Below are 17,444 nucleotides of genomic sequence, written 5' to 3'. Positions count from 1 at the left end.
GTCCTGTGCAGGCTCATTGCATGATTGAAAATTCTACAGAGAGTGTGTTGATTCCTGGGAGATCATGATATGTGACTCAGTAGCTTGGTCACATAGTAAAAAGTGTACAATGCATGCCTTTGTTTGTTGCCATCTCTCTACAATGGACACATTTGTCTGAAAGTGTGTTCTGTGGTACAGATATATAACACAGAACCACCCCTGAAGCGGCATGGGTCTGCATTTGTCATTGCAACGTTTCACACAGGGACTGGCTAGTCATTTTCTGTACCCACCATGCCAGTCCCTTCATTGTCACCCATGTGTGTTGGCTGAGTTTGTACTCTGACAGTGGCTTATATGGAATGCATACAGGTAGTCATTCTCACAGAGTGTATATGTGTTGGTCCGTTCATGCCTAAGAAGTCTACCTTTCAGAAGCCACAGAGGTGTGAAGTGCCTCATGGTAGCTCACATCCCAGTCAGGTTGCTAGAGTATGTCCCACAAGATGTCAGTAAGCCTGCCTAGTAATTGTAGGTCCAGAGCCAAGTGGTGGGTTGTTCTGCAGATTGGGAAATGTAAGTCTGTAGTCATGGCCCAGTACTGTTTGGATTGTATATTCACACTTAGGGAGTATTGATAAATTGGAAAGGCCAAGCTTGTTTTTTACATGTATGTGACTCTACCATTTGTGATGGGACTGGTGAACATGATCTCTTAATTTGTCTTTTGGATCCATGCAGGTCAACGCCCATCAAAAGAAAGGGATATGGAGAGCCATCACCCGTAATTTGCGGATGCTTGGGGGTCCACAGCCAGCAGAGTGCCCACTGTCACAAGAGGTGGGAGGACCTGAGCTGTTGGGCCCAGAAGATTGCGGCAGCCCAGCTGGGGCTGTCCTGTCAATGTATGTGCCCATCAGACAACGATCCCCGCCAACGGCCCGATCCTGATGGTGGTCTGTTCGGAGCTTGATGAGCATCTGAGGGCAGCACAGCAGCCACAAGGGGGTAAGTACAGGGCATATTCCTGCCTGTCCCATTACCAAGTGATTGAGTGAGGTTCTGACAGCTCACCCTGACATTTAGGGATGAGCAAAGTGTCACACAGTAGATCAGAGATTCGTTTTGTTGAGATATCATGTGTTTTATACTGATGTGTCTTGGGTTATTGTTCCAAGGAACTGTGACTGCACTGGGTGGGAACCTCGAATCACATGCTTTGAAAGGACCACATATGACTGTGTACAGTTATCAGTCATGTACAGTTTGCTGTTGTAGTGTGTGTATTTTCTATGCAACAGACCACTACTCATCAGTGTTCCAGGCCAAAGGTAAGTATGTGATGGATCACTGTCCTCAGCCATGTGTCTGTGTGAATGTTTATGTTGGCATCTACCACCCAGAAGCTTGCTTTCTTCAGTGTCTGATGGGTTCTGGCGCCTCACTGCAGTCTGCAATGTAAAGGTGTCCGACATAAATGTGACAGGGCTTACATTTTACTTTGTATTCAGTTCTGAATCACTACTTTCTCTTGGTAAGTGGTGACTGTCCATTTACATTATTTATGTGTTATGACTGTTGCCAACATTTCTTCGACCTACTTGTCAGCATGCGTCCCTTTCTCTTTGGTATACATATATGAGTGGGCCCTTCATGCATGGTCTAACTATGTTGATGTAATGATGTCTTTGATTCCATATAAATATATACATGGCAAGCTGCATGTGGAATAAGCCATTTACAATGGGGCTACATGTCATGTTATGCCACATACAGGAGTGTTTCACCATTGTCTATTGGCTGATATGTACCCTCAAGCATCTTAGCATGTCATTTGGCATTTACAACTGCAGTAGCAATGAGGGACATGTCAGGTAGACCTAAACTTTAGAGCCACAATGTGGCAACCTATGCCCTTGATGTGGCGTCATGTTGATAAGTGTACTTCACATTTGTCATTTTTAAGGTTTGTGCCCTGACTGTTGCCATGCATTATGGAGTGATTTGCATTAATGTTTCAGTCACATGTTTCAGTCACTCAGTGTTTGGGTGCAGGCATCCATCCACAGACAGACATCTGGGTTTGAATGACCAAAATGGGGATAGTGATGTAGCTTCCCATTGGGCAACCTGTTGAGGGACATCTACAAGCCATCTATGTCTTTCCAACATGCCAAGGACTAATGGCTTCTACTGAAGCACTCAGAGCAAGTCATTGTTAAGGGTGCTAGACATTAGTGGTGATCACCCTAGGGCTTGCTGATTCATAGTGTTGTGTATTTAGTAGACTCTGCTCCCTGTTACTCACCATCCAGTTGGCCACAGGCACCTCCGCCGTAGCCCCTGTTACCCCTGCTGTTCTCAGTGAGGAGGTTATTTACCTCCTTAGAACTACCTCTGTAGGTCAGTCAGCCACTGTGAACACCATCCATGGATTGGTGACCCAATTCCAACAGACAAACACATTCCCAGAAGTCATTCATGGTGCAATGCCTGGCCTTCAGAAATCTTTTCAGGCTCTGGCCTCCTCACTGATGGCAGCGAGTCAACCCCCACCTTCCATCCCCTCCTCAACTCTCTCTTTCCAATCCAAATCCCCCTTCCCCTACCTAGCCAAAGCATACAGACAAATCCGCAGGCATCAACCGCAACACCTAAAAGGAGTGCTCACAAACACAAGCACCACAAAACACACTGGCACACACACCAACAACATGGACAAACAGACACAGGATCACTCACAACTTCCCCAGACACCACCACCACCTCCAGCATCACAAGCACAATATCAGGCATACCCACAGGCACCACACCAACAGTCACTGACACACCCACTACACCCTTCCTACCTGAACGCACCACCTCAGGAGACCCCCAGACATTCACCACAATCACCACACCTGCAGACACTACAACTACAGACACACTGACATACACCAAATCCACCATACCTGCATTCACCACCCCAACAGGCACCCACCCACCCACCACTGCATCGTTCAGCACCTCTACCACCCTAATCCCAAGACACATAAACGCCCTCACTCACCCACCCAACAGGCATCCACCACACACAAGTATACCTTCCAGAAGCATGCACCCATGACATCCACACCTACACAGCCTACAACCTCTCCCTCAACTTCCAAATCCTGACCCCTTTCTGATGACCATCCTTGTATTCTTAAGAAAGTTCTATTGTTTGACCTGGACATTTGCTCTGTTTCCTCAACCCCGTCCCAATGAGGGACTCACCCAGCTCACAGCCTGTCCCTTCCACCTCCAAAGTTCCCCCACTCCCGAGCAAGCATCCATACCTCTCCCCTGCTGAGAATAAGTCCACCCCTCCAAAATAGGAGCCCACCCCTCCCAAAAAGAAGGTCACACCTCTTAAGCCCAGCGCCCCGAAAACCTGAACCCTCCCCCCAGATAATCCCTGAGGTGCCTGCCTGCCCCCTTGATGCCCCTTCCTGTGGAGGTTCCATGGCAGTTGGGAGTCATTGTTTAGGCACAACACTGTGCTATTTTATTAAGGATGATATGGACTGGTCAATGACCTCCGACCTTTTTTGAATCCACTAATTAGTAAACCCAAAGAGTTGTTTTGTTTGGATACACATTTGTCCTGCAATTCCTTTTCTACCTTAATGTTGTTGCTGAGTGACTTGTGTTGTATGCCTACAGTTGTGTGTTCTTGCATTATCTGACTTTGTGGCCAGTGCTGGTGTCCCCCAGGAGGAAGGTATCTCTTGAGTGTATGTATATGTGGGTGTGAATTCAATGGTGGTTTCATGGCACTGTGTAGTGTTTGTTATGGTGAGTATTCCATCTTGTGTTGTCTAGTGTGAGCATATAAGGTGTTGGACTTGTCTCCTAATATGGCTTATGTATTCATCTGATATGTGTCAGCTTGACTTTTGTTAGTGCAGGCATGGACTGTGTTTAATTGTGCTAGCTTTGTTTGTAGTTACCTCTGCATGTGTACTTTATCTGTGTGCCCCTTGCATCTCATTCCTGTAGGGGTGTGTCCCATTAACTTGTAGTTGTATGAGCTTTGTAGACTTGTACTTTCACATTGTGAAGAAGGTCTTGACCTTTGTTTATGGTAATGTTTGTCCATGAGACACATGTGGGGCCCTTTCTTGTGAACATGTTGTTTTATGGGCATATGCAAAGTGATATGTGTCCCAGTGCAGCCTCCTTCCCTGAGTGTTCCTCCTGCTCCCATCCCAATAGTGCAAGTATTTTGTGGATATTGCCCTTTGTCTATGTGTCTCTCTGTGTATTATGCATGCCATTGTCCTTCCATTGTGCTGCAACGTGTATGATCTGTGTGTGTCCATGGCAGCGTTGTTTAAATGTGGTGTTGTTTGTGTTTAATGCCATATTTTCACGTATGTGTTGTATGTGAAGACAGTCCCTTGTCTGTGTGGAATTTGGGTGTGTGAGTTGTAATTATATATGTGTTGTTTGTGTGTTGTTGGTGATGTGTGAGACAATCTTGTATAGCCTTCACTGTCCCTGTGTCTGAGATGTGTGTCTGTGTGTTTTATGTAGTGTTGCTGTGAAGTGTGATTGACATGCCCAAAGGGGGCATATTGTGATTGTGCATGGGTCCTTCATGGTATCTGCTTCAGCCCCAAGACACAATGCCAATATGATGTGGATGACTGCACTACCATCTGTTGTTAAGGTTAATCACACTGGTAGATGTGTATGTACTTACGGTCAGTGGCATCCATAACAGCCTTGATTTGGGTCTTCTTCAATGATCACCAGCAGCGGCAGGACATGCGTGATGGGTTCCATGGAGGCACTGGATGTGTGAGGCTGCCTGGAGGTGAGTGTCTCCCTTTTCACTGTCTGTTTCCACCTTCTGAGATGTGTTGGTTGGACCGCCATGGTCACATTGGTGGTGTGAAACCTCATAATGTGTCCATCGGAAACAATGTCTCCACCGGCCTGTTTGTGCTTCCTCGTGACTCTGGTGGTTTGTGCTGCCTGGCATTGCCACCAGATCCACGGTGCTCTTTACTCCGTAGACCTGCATGATTCGTAATACCGCCAACCTGACAGAGTTCGGACGCCACTGCTGCCATGGTGTTCGACAGACCGCCAAACTCATAATGAGGCCCATAATCTCTAAACTAAACTAAGTCTCAAAAATACAATACCAAAATTAAAAAAGTATCAAAAATCTTAGACTTCATATTATGTGGGCATTTAACAAAAATAGTCCTTTCATCAACAAATGTGAACATATCTTGAAAAGGATGCAAGCACATTTTCTCCTTCAATAGTCTGTTAAAATTCAAGAAATAGATGCAGGGAAAAGAAAAAAATCTTCAAAGCCGTACGGTCAATTTTTAATGCAGGCAAAAATCTATTCAGCTATAGTAAGTATAAATCCTAATCTCAACTATAATCTTTGATGGTATAAATATAAGCCTTCCTAAAGTGCAAGCAATCTTCTTAAAATGCTGCCACAAGAATTGTACAGAAACTATGGGGCACACTTACATTTATCAACTATCAACACCCCAAAATTATTCTTAAACTTTCAAAAATTCAGTCCCATTTCCTCACCAGGAAATTATATAATATTGTTCATCTTCAGACTCAGGTTATGTGCCAATTCATGGAGGTTCAACAGTTTTTTCTGATCTGTGTCTCTGTCTTCTGCAATTTGTTTCCACATATGCCCATTCAGAAGCAGTGTACTGCTTGTTTGGAACTATCAATTTTTTGACCTTCTGGCTACTGATTTATCAGTCTGCTTGTCATTTAAAGCTGTTACTGAATCACCTATTCTTTTCATTTCAGACTGTTAGATCTCTGAGACACTCTCCTTCTTTTTCTGACTCCTTCAGATCGCTCAGCTTGGATCAAGCTATGATCTTCTTTTTCATTTTCTATTCTTGTCTAATTTTCATCTTCAATTGATTCATGATTAGCAACTCATGCATTGTGGCACATTGATGTTGGACTCAGCACTTTCAGAGTTACAAGCTTTTATGGAGACAAAGTGGTTGTCGTTTAGTCATTGGTGGGATAAGTTGAAACCTGGATCAAAAAAGTAGTTTGACACTGGAGGGCTGCTCAAGAGTGGGGTCTCAGTGTTGATGTCAATGAAGGTGGGAAATCTCAGAGCGAGCAAAGTCCGAAGTCGGTGCCCAGGAAAGCCTCAATGTCGATCAGATGTTGCTCAGTGTCAATCCTGATGAAGCCCTCTATGTTCCAACTTAGAACCTTTTTCTAGAAGTCAGATCTCCTTGAACCAACAGGTTTAGGGTGACCAGCAATTTGACATCCATGGATGCAACTATGACAGAGATCCTGGTTTCTGTTGGTTATCTAGACAGAAAACAGGCAAAAAGCACCACTTCTTTCAGTTTGGGGTCAGTGGGAATACACTCTAACACAAACAAGCAAGGGTCCAAAACCTTTTGGGTTTTGGGCTCACTCTGAGAGAGGCCTGCAGCAGGATCCAGGGCAGGTCCAGTTGGAACTGGTAAACTGGGCAGATGCATGGAGAGAAGCCACTCGTAGATGGTTGCTGTCCGTGTAGCTCAAACAGAATGTCAGCCAACTAATTGCTGGAGTCACTGCTGGGGTCATAGGTTCAAAGCAAGCAAGCAAAGTATTCTGCAGTGTTCTGAGGAGAGGTCTGTTGTTTTTACGTTTATGTCCAGTGGCAGCCTGTGGGTCGAGGGCAACGTTTGTCCACCCCTAAACTAGTTCTGGTCAGTTCTTCTACCCCCACTGAGTTTAGTGCCATTCTGACTAGAGAGACAAAAGGGGGGCAGACCTAGATGTGAGTGTCATTTGCCAGTGAAATGGTATGCATCAGTTGAAGCTCCAGAAGGGGTTGGGTGCAGTCCCCAGGCTATCCTTTGAAGAGAGGAAGCCCACTCCCCACACCAGATCCCTTTGTCTACTGTATGAGAGTAATACACACCTCAAGTAATACAAACCTCAACACAAGGGAGCCATTGGGGTCAGGTGACAGCTGGCCACTGGCAGGCAAGCCTTTTGGTTTTAGGCAGCAAATTTACAACTTTCTAAAAGAGTAATTTCCAAAAAAGTAATGTGACATCTGACTTGACTATTAAGTTGTTTTTTAATTACTATTAAATATGTCATTGTTGTTGTTTTTTTTAGCTATTCCCAAACTGAATTCAGCACTTATCAAATATAATGGTGTAAATCAGTGCTAACCTATGGGAGAACCAGGGTGTGTCCTAGCAAAATGACTCACCTCAGAATTTGAGATCGGCTCCGATGGTCTCCTGTATAATATCTGACATAATCCTTTGCAAGCTGGACCTATGACTCCCTCTTCCCCCACATCATAAAACCCAATAATGGCAGGCCTCAATGTCTCAAGTGATTTTGGAGAGACTGTTAAGATTGTTGGCCCCATGCTGAAAAGTTTGACTGCGAGCACAGCATTAAAATGGTGGCCTCACAGGTCTCCTTGGAGCAAGAGAGTGAGCACCCCTGATTAACTTGAACAGGACAGCCTGGCTGCCTCCTGATGAGATGCCAGAGTGTTGCATGCAGGGAAAATAAGCAAAGGTATTCCTAGGGTCAACCTTGTTTCCTAATGTGGCTTGAAATAGTGCCTACAGTAGAGGACACGTGGGCTGGGCTGGCCGACTGAAACCATGAGCTGGCTTGAGGAACAAGTGAGTGGGAAACATTAGGGTGGACTCCAAAATGGAGGGAGTGTGCCAGACTCCCCACTGCAGCCTGTAAAGCTGACCGATGAAACTGACTTGAGCTGGTCAGAGGAGTGTGCATCCAGGGACCATTAAGACAGCCTTTGGCGAGGTGACTCTGGGTTGAACTCCCTCTCCTGGTATATTGCAAAGGGTGATGGCAGTGATTGAGAGCAGCATGACATAGTAGCACAGGAGAACCAAGCTATTTATTTTTCTTTGAGGAGGTGAGCACAGAGGTGCAGAAGAAGCTGATTAAAGTGGTATAGCCAAAATTACTGATAAAAGGCACTATGGTCTATGGGTATGAATGTTCTGATTGGAATTGTTACGTGACCTGAATAATGACCAGTGGCTGAGAATAATTCAAGCATCCTATCCATCACATTTTGTATACTTTAGCATGGGCTTGTAGGGCCTAGTTTAAGAGTGACTTCTAAGTATTAAAAAGTTTATTTTGCCAGGTCAAAATGGCAGTTTACAACTACATACCCAGGGTCCGGTGGCAAATTTGGGGACTTGTTTTATATGGTTATTTGATTGGGTGGCACAATGAAAGCTGCAGCCCACAACAGCATTCAGTTTGCGGTCCTTGGATACATTTGGTACCAAATACAAGGGACTTACAAGAAAATTAAATGTGCCAATCAGGTGTATACTGATTTTAAAATGTTTGAAAGGGAGGGTACAAACACTATGGCCAATACAATTGACTTCAGCAACAGAAGGTGACAATCTGGGGGAATAACTTGTAAAAGATGATCATTTTCAAAAGGGATATTTTTAATTAGGGTACCAGCAGACATCATGAAACCTTGATGGGGCCACAATTAGCTGAAATTGTGAACCACTCCAAAATCATATTGACTATCCATATAGATTTTAGCACTCAGTTCATTGGCAATGCAGCATACCATATTAATGGTATTAACATGGTGCAAGAGCAACACAAAAACCTTAAGTGAGATTTAAGTCCTTAAGTCCACCTTGCGTTGCCCTGTGTGGCTTCATAAATCTCAAGCAATCTAACACAGATCACTTTGCTGCATTACATTACCCTGCACCATGGAGGGCTGTTCATGGGTGTTGCGTTGGTGTTCCCATGCAACATCAGTGGATTTTGACGCATTTCCAGATTTGTAAGAACTTGTAAACCTGGGAATGCACCAAAACGATACACCTTCCCAGGACAGGCGTAATAAGGAAAAATATATTTGTTTCTCCTTGTGTTTTCCTCTTTCTATGTGTGCTGCATTCTGCACACTCACAAAGAGGAAAACGCCTCTTAGGATTGTTTTCGTGTAGAATGATGTTCCTTCCTGCACAAAAACACCCCTGCATGCAACACAGGCATCCTTGCACCATGATGCAAGGGTGCCTGCATTGGTGGTAGGCTGCCGAAAGGACACCAGTGGAGGGGGAAAGGACAGGAATGAGCTATAGTGGATAAATAGGGTGCATTCCTGGCCTTTCCCTGTGTTGCAGGGCAGAGCAGCAAGGTGACTTGCTGCACTGCCCTGCACCACAAAGTCCAAAAATATGGACCTCAAATCTTTCATCACAGAATTTGAAAAGAACACATCCAGATCTTTTCAAATCATGTACAAAAGGGTCACAGTTCTCTCTACTGCATACCACGTTTTTAGCTCTTATCTAAGGAAAATATAACTTTTGCAAATGTCCACAAGTCATGGCAACTCCATAGAACGTGCACATATGCTCCTCTAGTCACTGCCTCTTCCAATAAAAACGTTGCACTCAAAATCACTCACACGTACATCAGTTTTTGATTTACTCTTTTCCACCTTTTCAGAGGTTTGACTCCAATCATCTACAGTTTTTCACATTCTCCTCATCTCTAATAAAATCAATTTATTCTTTGAGATTTGCTCTCAATTATACAATGCCATCTTTATAGAATTCTCAATCTGGCCATCTCTTTCTATATGTTCCACAAATGTGCTTCTTCTTCATATCAAAATCTAATTCCTCAGCCAACCTCTCAGTTTCTCATATGGGTGAGCAGCACACTTCCCTGCTTCCAAATTCAAAAACACTAAGGGCCTGATTACAACTTTGGCGAAGGGTGTTAATCCGTCCCAAATGTGACTGATATACCACCCGCCGTATTACAAGTCCATTATATCCTATGGAACTTGTAATACGGTGGGTGGAATATCTGTCACATTTTGGACGGATTAACACCCTCCGCCAAAGTTGTAATCAGGCCCTTATTCTTCTAAATGTAATTTTTGAATTGTATCAGTACAACATCTTGATCACACCATTTCATCCAAAGCCTTTTGGAGTTTAAAAATATTAATCACCACTACTTTCATTCCACTATGTGTAGACAAACCAGAGGCTGACTCCTCTCTCCCTCCACTCCGCTCTCTTGCTCCCATTGTTTGCACTTGTACATATGCCTCATTACATGGGAGTGGTCTTGACTTAGTCAACAAATGGCCCGTGACTTCATCCTCTCCAGCAGAACTACTCTTACTTTCATTCGCTCTCTCATTTTTAGTTTTAGTTTTCTTTTGTTTTATTTATGTCAGTTTCGGGAAATCCCACCAGTTTCTAACAAGTTCTCAAGTCACTCACATTACCGAAAACACATTGCATCCAGCCACTTGCTCACAGCCTTGCCATTTTGACCTTTCAGCATTTTCTGCTTTGATTTCTCATTAATACCACAACAATCCCACTCTTGGGGGATAAATACTGCACGTTTTTGTCAGCATTAATATCTCAATAATTATTGAACTAATGGATTATTCATTTAACACAAATCTTTCCACTTTATTCAATTATGTCAAACTTTTCTAGATTGTAGAGTCCTTTTTTAATCCATTATTACCATTTACGTTACATGATTATATAAGCATACTTTACAAAACAAAAATACAATACACTGTCATTATATCAACACTTTTCAGAATCAACGGCCACCATAATATAGTATTTCTCATTGGTCCATCTATAAGGTAGACCATTTGTGAAACCAATTGCCTAATTTCCAACTACCTCACACAATGTGATTAGCCTTGTGATCTCCGTGTTTGCAAATCCTTTTAAATTTGTTTTGGACTCTTAATTGGAAAAAAGTGGACACATTTTGGACTGTTCACTTCCAGCCCCCTCAGGACTTTATAAGGAGTGTGAAACCCTAACTTCAAGTGAACAGGAATAAAATGACCCTATATCAATATAGGTATAAATAAAATGAACTTGTACATATGGTTATTTATTTACAGTGCAAATGAGACACACCAACCCTATAATATGAATCGAAAAACATAGGTTGTCCTTATTTCCTGCCAGTGCATGCAAGATACTCATCATCATCATTCGAGCTTTATTTCGGCCGCAAGTACCATAAAAGCAATACAAATACAAACATAAAACCAAATTCACAAAAGCATATATAAAAATAAAATAATAAATGATCACAGTAAAAATGGTGAGATCTTCAAGGTAAGACATATTTCACATTATCAATGACCAGGGTGTGAGAATCACACACCAAAAATCTCTGTTGAGAATATGAATGGCTTATTCCTTTATAATTTGAGAGCCTATACTAAGTGATTGTCGAAAATTGGATTCTCAGACAAACAACACCAGATAAGACTTGAGCGAATACATTTACATTTCTCAAAACCTATGAATTTCTTCCCTATGTTAAAAAAAGTTTAATATTATAAAAGCATATATTCAAAATCTAAAATTTTGAATAGTAGACAACCGAAAACACATTTGCTACCCTTAAATACATATTGTATCAATTTATAAAACCTGCTCTCTACCACCAAATAGCTGCCAAAAACTTTGCCACAGCGCACACCACCAGCCCGTGGGTATTTGTACTGCAAATCCTAAGGGCCGAGTGACGGTCCCTGATGCCCATGATCTTACAGAGGGGTCTTATCCAATAAGCCCTTTGTTTTTTAAATGCTGGACAATGGAATAAAAGATGACTAGTAGTTTCCCTGGTATTGCATGCCATCGGGCAAGAATCTGACAAACTAGTAGATTGCTTCCATCTAGCGGTAAGATCGCGCACTGGTAAGGATCTCAGTCTAAATCTTAAATAAAGCGCACGCGCCACTGGGTGTGTAATAATATCCCAAAAGCGCTTGAACTTATAGTGACACTTGAAAGATAGGAAGCTGTCTGTCATACTACCCGACGAGACAGCTGCTATAGTTAATGTATGTACATTCTCCCAATATGCATCCTTTAATATCTGGGGGGGCATTTTTTGGAAGATGCAAAGGGTCCGCCCATTAAGAACCCAACCCAAGTTAAAAAAAAAACTTTTTACGTACTTGCACCATGGGATTCTGTCAAACTGAGAATCTCTTAAAAGGGCTGTTAGCCATATTCTGTAAGGATCTAACGCTACTGAGGACCAAATCCGAATCCAATATTAGAGCGGTCGCAGAGAAGCAATATCTACAATAGAATGCAAGTTTAGATCCATTCGGATAGGCAAAGTTGGAGAACTTGATGGAACTTTTAATAAAGAGATTTTCTGCTCTTCCTATATCATGGAGTATGCATGCCCCCACAGCTCAGCACCATATAAAACACCTTCTCTAGCTTGTACTTTGTAAATATCAATATGTAATGGGAAAGGTGGGCGTTTTAGCAGCAAATCTCAAAATGCCTCCTGTCTGTTGTTTAAGGGACATAACAGACTTTGACAGATGTGATGTCCAATTATGGGAGTTGTCTAACCTAATTCCCAAATAATCAAAATCACTGACACGTTCAAGAACCTCGCCATCAAGAACTATTTTTTTCTTTAATCTAAATTTTCGGTCACCAAATACCATACATTTGGTTTTGTTGCAGTTTATTTGTAAACCGTAATCCTTGCAAAAATTTGTCATTTTTTCCAAAAGCCTAGATAATCCAGAGGCGGTTTGGGATAAGAGCAAGGTATCATCAGAAAACAACAGGCATGGTGTCTTGATACCACCCAATTTTGGTGCATCGTTTTGGGTATCAAGCAAGTATGGAATACAGGCATTTATAAAGAGCAAAAAAAGAGTTGGAGCTAACACACATCCCTGTCTAACACCTTTCTGAAGGGGAAACTCATCAGATAGTTCTCCATCCTTCCCCCACCTTACTCTAGTAAAGCTATCTGAGTACAGTTCACTAATCAAATGTAACAATGGACCCGGGACTCCAATTTTGACCAAAATCTCCCACAGCTCGGGACGGGAGACCAGATCAAAAGCAGATCTAAGATCAACAAAGGCAACAAGGAGCCTGCCACCATCCAGATCAAACACTTTCCATTTTTCATTGTGAGAATGTGAAAGACCTGGTCCTTCGTGGCCGTCCCTCGCCTGAAACCCGCCTGAAAATGGCTCAAAGCCCCATTATCTTGAATCCATGCTCAAAGCCTTCCCAACACTTGAAAAGAAAAGATTTGTTGGAGCTTATCTAAAAGGTTAATCAGTCTATATTTCCCGTGGCCGATTTGTCCCCTTTTTTATAGATGGGGACAATTATTGCACCCTTCCATGAGGGAGGAAAGATATTACTCTCCAAGATAGCATTTGAAACTGTATTGCTATAAGGGCCCTATAGCGTCAGATCAGACGTATACAAATCAGATGGAATCCCGTCTAACCCCAGAACCTTTCCTGGTTTTTGGGCCCTAATTGCTCTCAGTTTCTTTCATAGTGAAAGGTGCAATAGCACCTGCCCAGTCAATCGTAGCCATAAGTACCTCCTCTGTACCTACTAAAAAGTCGGAATCCTGGTTATAGAGTTTGGTAAAATAGGAGACCCAGGTGTTTGGGGGAATATGGCAATCAGGCCTAGGGCTCAAATTCCTTCCTTCATTAGAAACCAGGGACCAAAAACGCCTTGTGTTTGAATCTCTGGCTGCTACCAACAATTCTTGCCATATATCCTCCACCCACTGCGCCTTGCTAAACTTGATTCCATCCGCAAAGTCGGGCCTTGCCGTTACTATAGCAGGTCTGACCAGTTGTTTAACTGCTTCCAAAGGGCCACTTTTGGCTCTCCTGCAAGCAATGTTAAACCATGGATTTGATTTAACTAATCTGGGCTTCCCCCTTTCCATGATTTCTCTAATAAAAAGAGCCTTCAGAGAAGCAAAAGACTCAATATGTTTAGCCATGGTCTGATCAGCAGAATAAGTATTTGGGTGCTGCATATCTTAATACCAAATCAGACATTTGGGCTACCAAGACACCTTTGTTCATAAAAGTCTCCCATCTTAATGCACGCTGATTAATGGCCACCTTGAGGGTGGGTGTAACTCTCTCAGCTTGCTTTCTTGGCTCAGTCTCAGCAAACCACCTATCCCACTCCAACAAAAAGGGGAAATGATCAATGTAGCGATGGTCTCCCACTTTAATATCCTTAATGTCATGGCAAATCCTAATATCAATAAGCAAACAGTTGATCAAGCTACAGTAGGACCCTCTAGAAAAAGTAAAACGTGCTGGAATGTCCGAGGGAAAATGCCTGTTTTCTGGCCGTAGGCCATATAGCAGCATTTGCGTGATAATCTGCTGTACCCTCGGATTAGATTTGAACTGATTTCTTGCCGTGTGAAAGGATGGAATTCTCCATATTTCATCCTCTTCCTGGACTAGCTCTGCAAAATGTGAATTGGGCTCTAATAAAGCATTAAAGTTACCAGCTATAATAACAAAATGTGAAGGAAGTAAATCAGCCACAAGAGTATTTAGCAAGGATATAGTTTCTGAGGTTTTGCTGGAAGGACCTGGCCTATTGTAAAGATTTGCACACAAAAGCAAGGGACCCAGTTTTGGTTTAATTGAAACAGCCAAAATGTCAGGTGAATTCACAATGATTTCCTTCACTTCCCTTACCTTGGAGATCTTTATACATGTGATAAGACCCCCTCCTGCCCTCCCCGCAGATGAGGGGATGGCCTCTTGGCAAAATTATATAAACCCTTGCATATATATATTTGTAGTGGCCCATGTTTCCTGGAAGAGGCAAATACTACAGGAATCAATAAGAGAGCCCCAATCTGGATCGCCAGTCTTGTTTAGTAAACCAGATATATTCCAAGAAATTACAGTGGAGTGGAGAGGCCTGGGTCTAAGATAAGTATCATTGGCAACCCCCCAACAAGACACTGGAGGTGAGGATATTAAGCCATCTTGTATGCTTGAATTCTTTTCCAGTGAGCATCCCCTCTGGCACGACTCCTGGAAACCACCCTCCTTGTTCCTCAATGGATTCCCACCTTCGTACAATAAAACAGTATCCCACTGTGCTAATTCTTCTTTGAGTCAATCAACGTCTAATGAATTTGAACTTAGCCTTTTGCTTAGAGATTTAAGCAGCTTAGCCCAGGTCTCATGCTCCCTCCAAGGAATATCCAAAGTAGGGGCCATTGGGGTAAGGGAAGGTAGATCAAAGATCCCATAGTAGCTGCCTCATTTTCCGGGGTGGCCACAGGTTCCTTATCAGAAGTATCCACAGAAGGCTGATTTTGTTGAAGAGTGATATTTGATCTGTTCCGTATTGGGTTTCGTGCCTCTATGGATAAAAGGCTATTGGCCAAGTCAGGTGTTGCTAATACTAGCTCAACCTTGTTCACACGGCCTATCTTGCCTATGTGACGCTTTGCAAAGATAACATCTGAATGAATAATGGAGGCACAATTCCTGACATGTCTAATCCAATGAATAGCCTTATTTGTTAATGACAGGCTGTCCTCATACGAATTGGATACTAAGGGGCATATTTATACTCTGTTTGCGCCGGATTGGCGTCATTTATTTTTACGCAAATTCAGCGCAAACTTAACTTCCGTCTAGCGCCAAATTTATGAAGTGAGAGTCATTTTTTTACAGTGGAAACCTACCTTGCGTTAATGACATGCAAGGTAGGTGTTCCCGGGCAAAAAATTACTCAAAAGCATTTGCGCCTTATTTATACTCCCGTGCAAAAATGACACACGTGAGGGGGAAGCCTTAAAAATGTCTCTAAACCGGTTTAGGCGTTAAGGGACCTGTGGGCTCAGAAGCAGTCCACAGGTGCCCGTCCCTGCCCCCAGGGACACCCCCTGCCACCCTCGCCCACCCCTGGATGACACCCATGGATGGGGGAACCCATCTACGGTAAGTATAGGTAAGTATTTTCCTTATGTAGAAGTGGCATAGGGGGGCTAACCTGGGCCCCCCTACATGGCACTGTGCCCAATGGCCATGCCCAGGGGACGGGAGTCCCCTGGGCATGGCCATTGGGCAGGGGGGATGACTCCTGTCTTTGCTAAGACAGGAGTCATTTCTATGGGGGTTGTGTGTAAAATAATTACGCTAGTCAGGTTCGAGTCAATATTCTGGACTCTAACCTGACTTGCACCATTCTTTGGCGCACAACCCCCATTCTTCCCTACGCCTCCGCTGCCCAGTTAGAGTCATTTATTTTTACGCTAACCAGGCCCCAGCGCCGGCTACTGCCATTCCATAAATATGATGCCCTTCTGGTGGGTTGGAATGGCGGTAACCGGCGCTAGCGCAGATTTGCGTCAAAAAGTATAAATATGGGCCTAATTTCGGAACGTTACACATATATATAGAATGACCACATTTATGGTTATAATTTTTCCCTGTGCGTTGCCTAATGGGAATATTCCGTGGATCTCCAGTGTGGGAACTAGACTGCAGGAAACGGATTCTACAGCTGGGTCCTCTAGACATTTCCATAGGACCCAAAAGTGGGCCTTTGCTAGACGATAGTTTTCCAGCCCCCAGGTCAGATTCCTTACTTCCATCTTTGGCACTTGGTAAAGGGAATTTAAGACTTTCCCCATCCGCAGACACCACAACCCTCTTTTTGGCCTCCGGGCAAAGTAAAGTAAGAGCCTCAGTCAGCATCCGTTTAAGGACCTTTATCTCTTGCTTTAGGTCTACAATTAAATTGACAACTTCTGCCTGGAAATTTCACCCATAGACTGACTAGCAGACATTTGTAAATTGGAATCTGGGGAACTTCCTTCTATATTTAGATCAAGGTCCCCTAAAACATAAAAATGATTTGACCAGGGTATGTCATGGACTATATTACTTCCATCAGCAACACCTATATCTGCCATTTGGGTAAGGTCTTTACTTGGAGCCACTAGATAGACTACACCATCCGACCCAGTTTTAGGTACCAGGCTTGGGGCAAGGTCATTGGGCCCACTGCAGTGGGCCTTTATCGTGCTCTAGGTTTAAAAAAGGATGAAAAGGGGACACTGGTTTGTTCTTTGGAAGCTCGAATCTCCTTCCCATTTAACAGCGATTCCACCTCCTCAATTAAAGTATCAATCTCATCGGTAGCACAATTTGTTAGTCTTTTTGAATTTGGACTACCTTGCGCTTTGCGCTTTCCCATCATGTAGATGTTATCAAAAAAGCCGGTAAGTGTATGAAAAAACAGTTGAAAGATTGAACAGGAAAACGTCTACCTTAGGGCCAAGAGATATGACCCGGCCCGGTCTCTTCTGGTTACTGACGGGCACAGATGGGCTCGCCCATGGCCCAGGCACGGCCCGATCGCGGCCTGCGCGTGTCCTACGTTGCGGGGGGCGCAACACGCTTAGTAGCGCTCGAGCCTTTGGCTCTGCCCCCTTCCTGGACAGATGATTTGTGGGACGCCGAGTCCTCTGGCAGGCAGCAGCAGGCAGCACAGTCGGAGCAGAGAGATACTCAAATAATCAAACAC

The sequence above is a fragment of the Pleurodeles waltl genome, chromosome 1_1 (assembly GCF_031143425.1).
Source record: "Pleurodeles waltl isolate 20211129_DDA chromosome 1_1, aPleWal1.hap1.20221129, whole genome shotgun sequence".
Taxonomy (NCBI): Eukaryota; Metazoa; Chordata; class Amphibia; order Caudata; family Salamandridae; genus Pleurodeles; species Pleurodeles waltl.
This window is presented reverse-complemented; position numbering follows the sequence as displayed.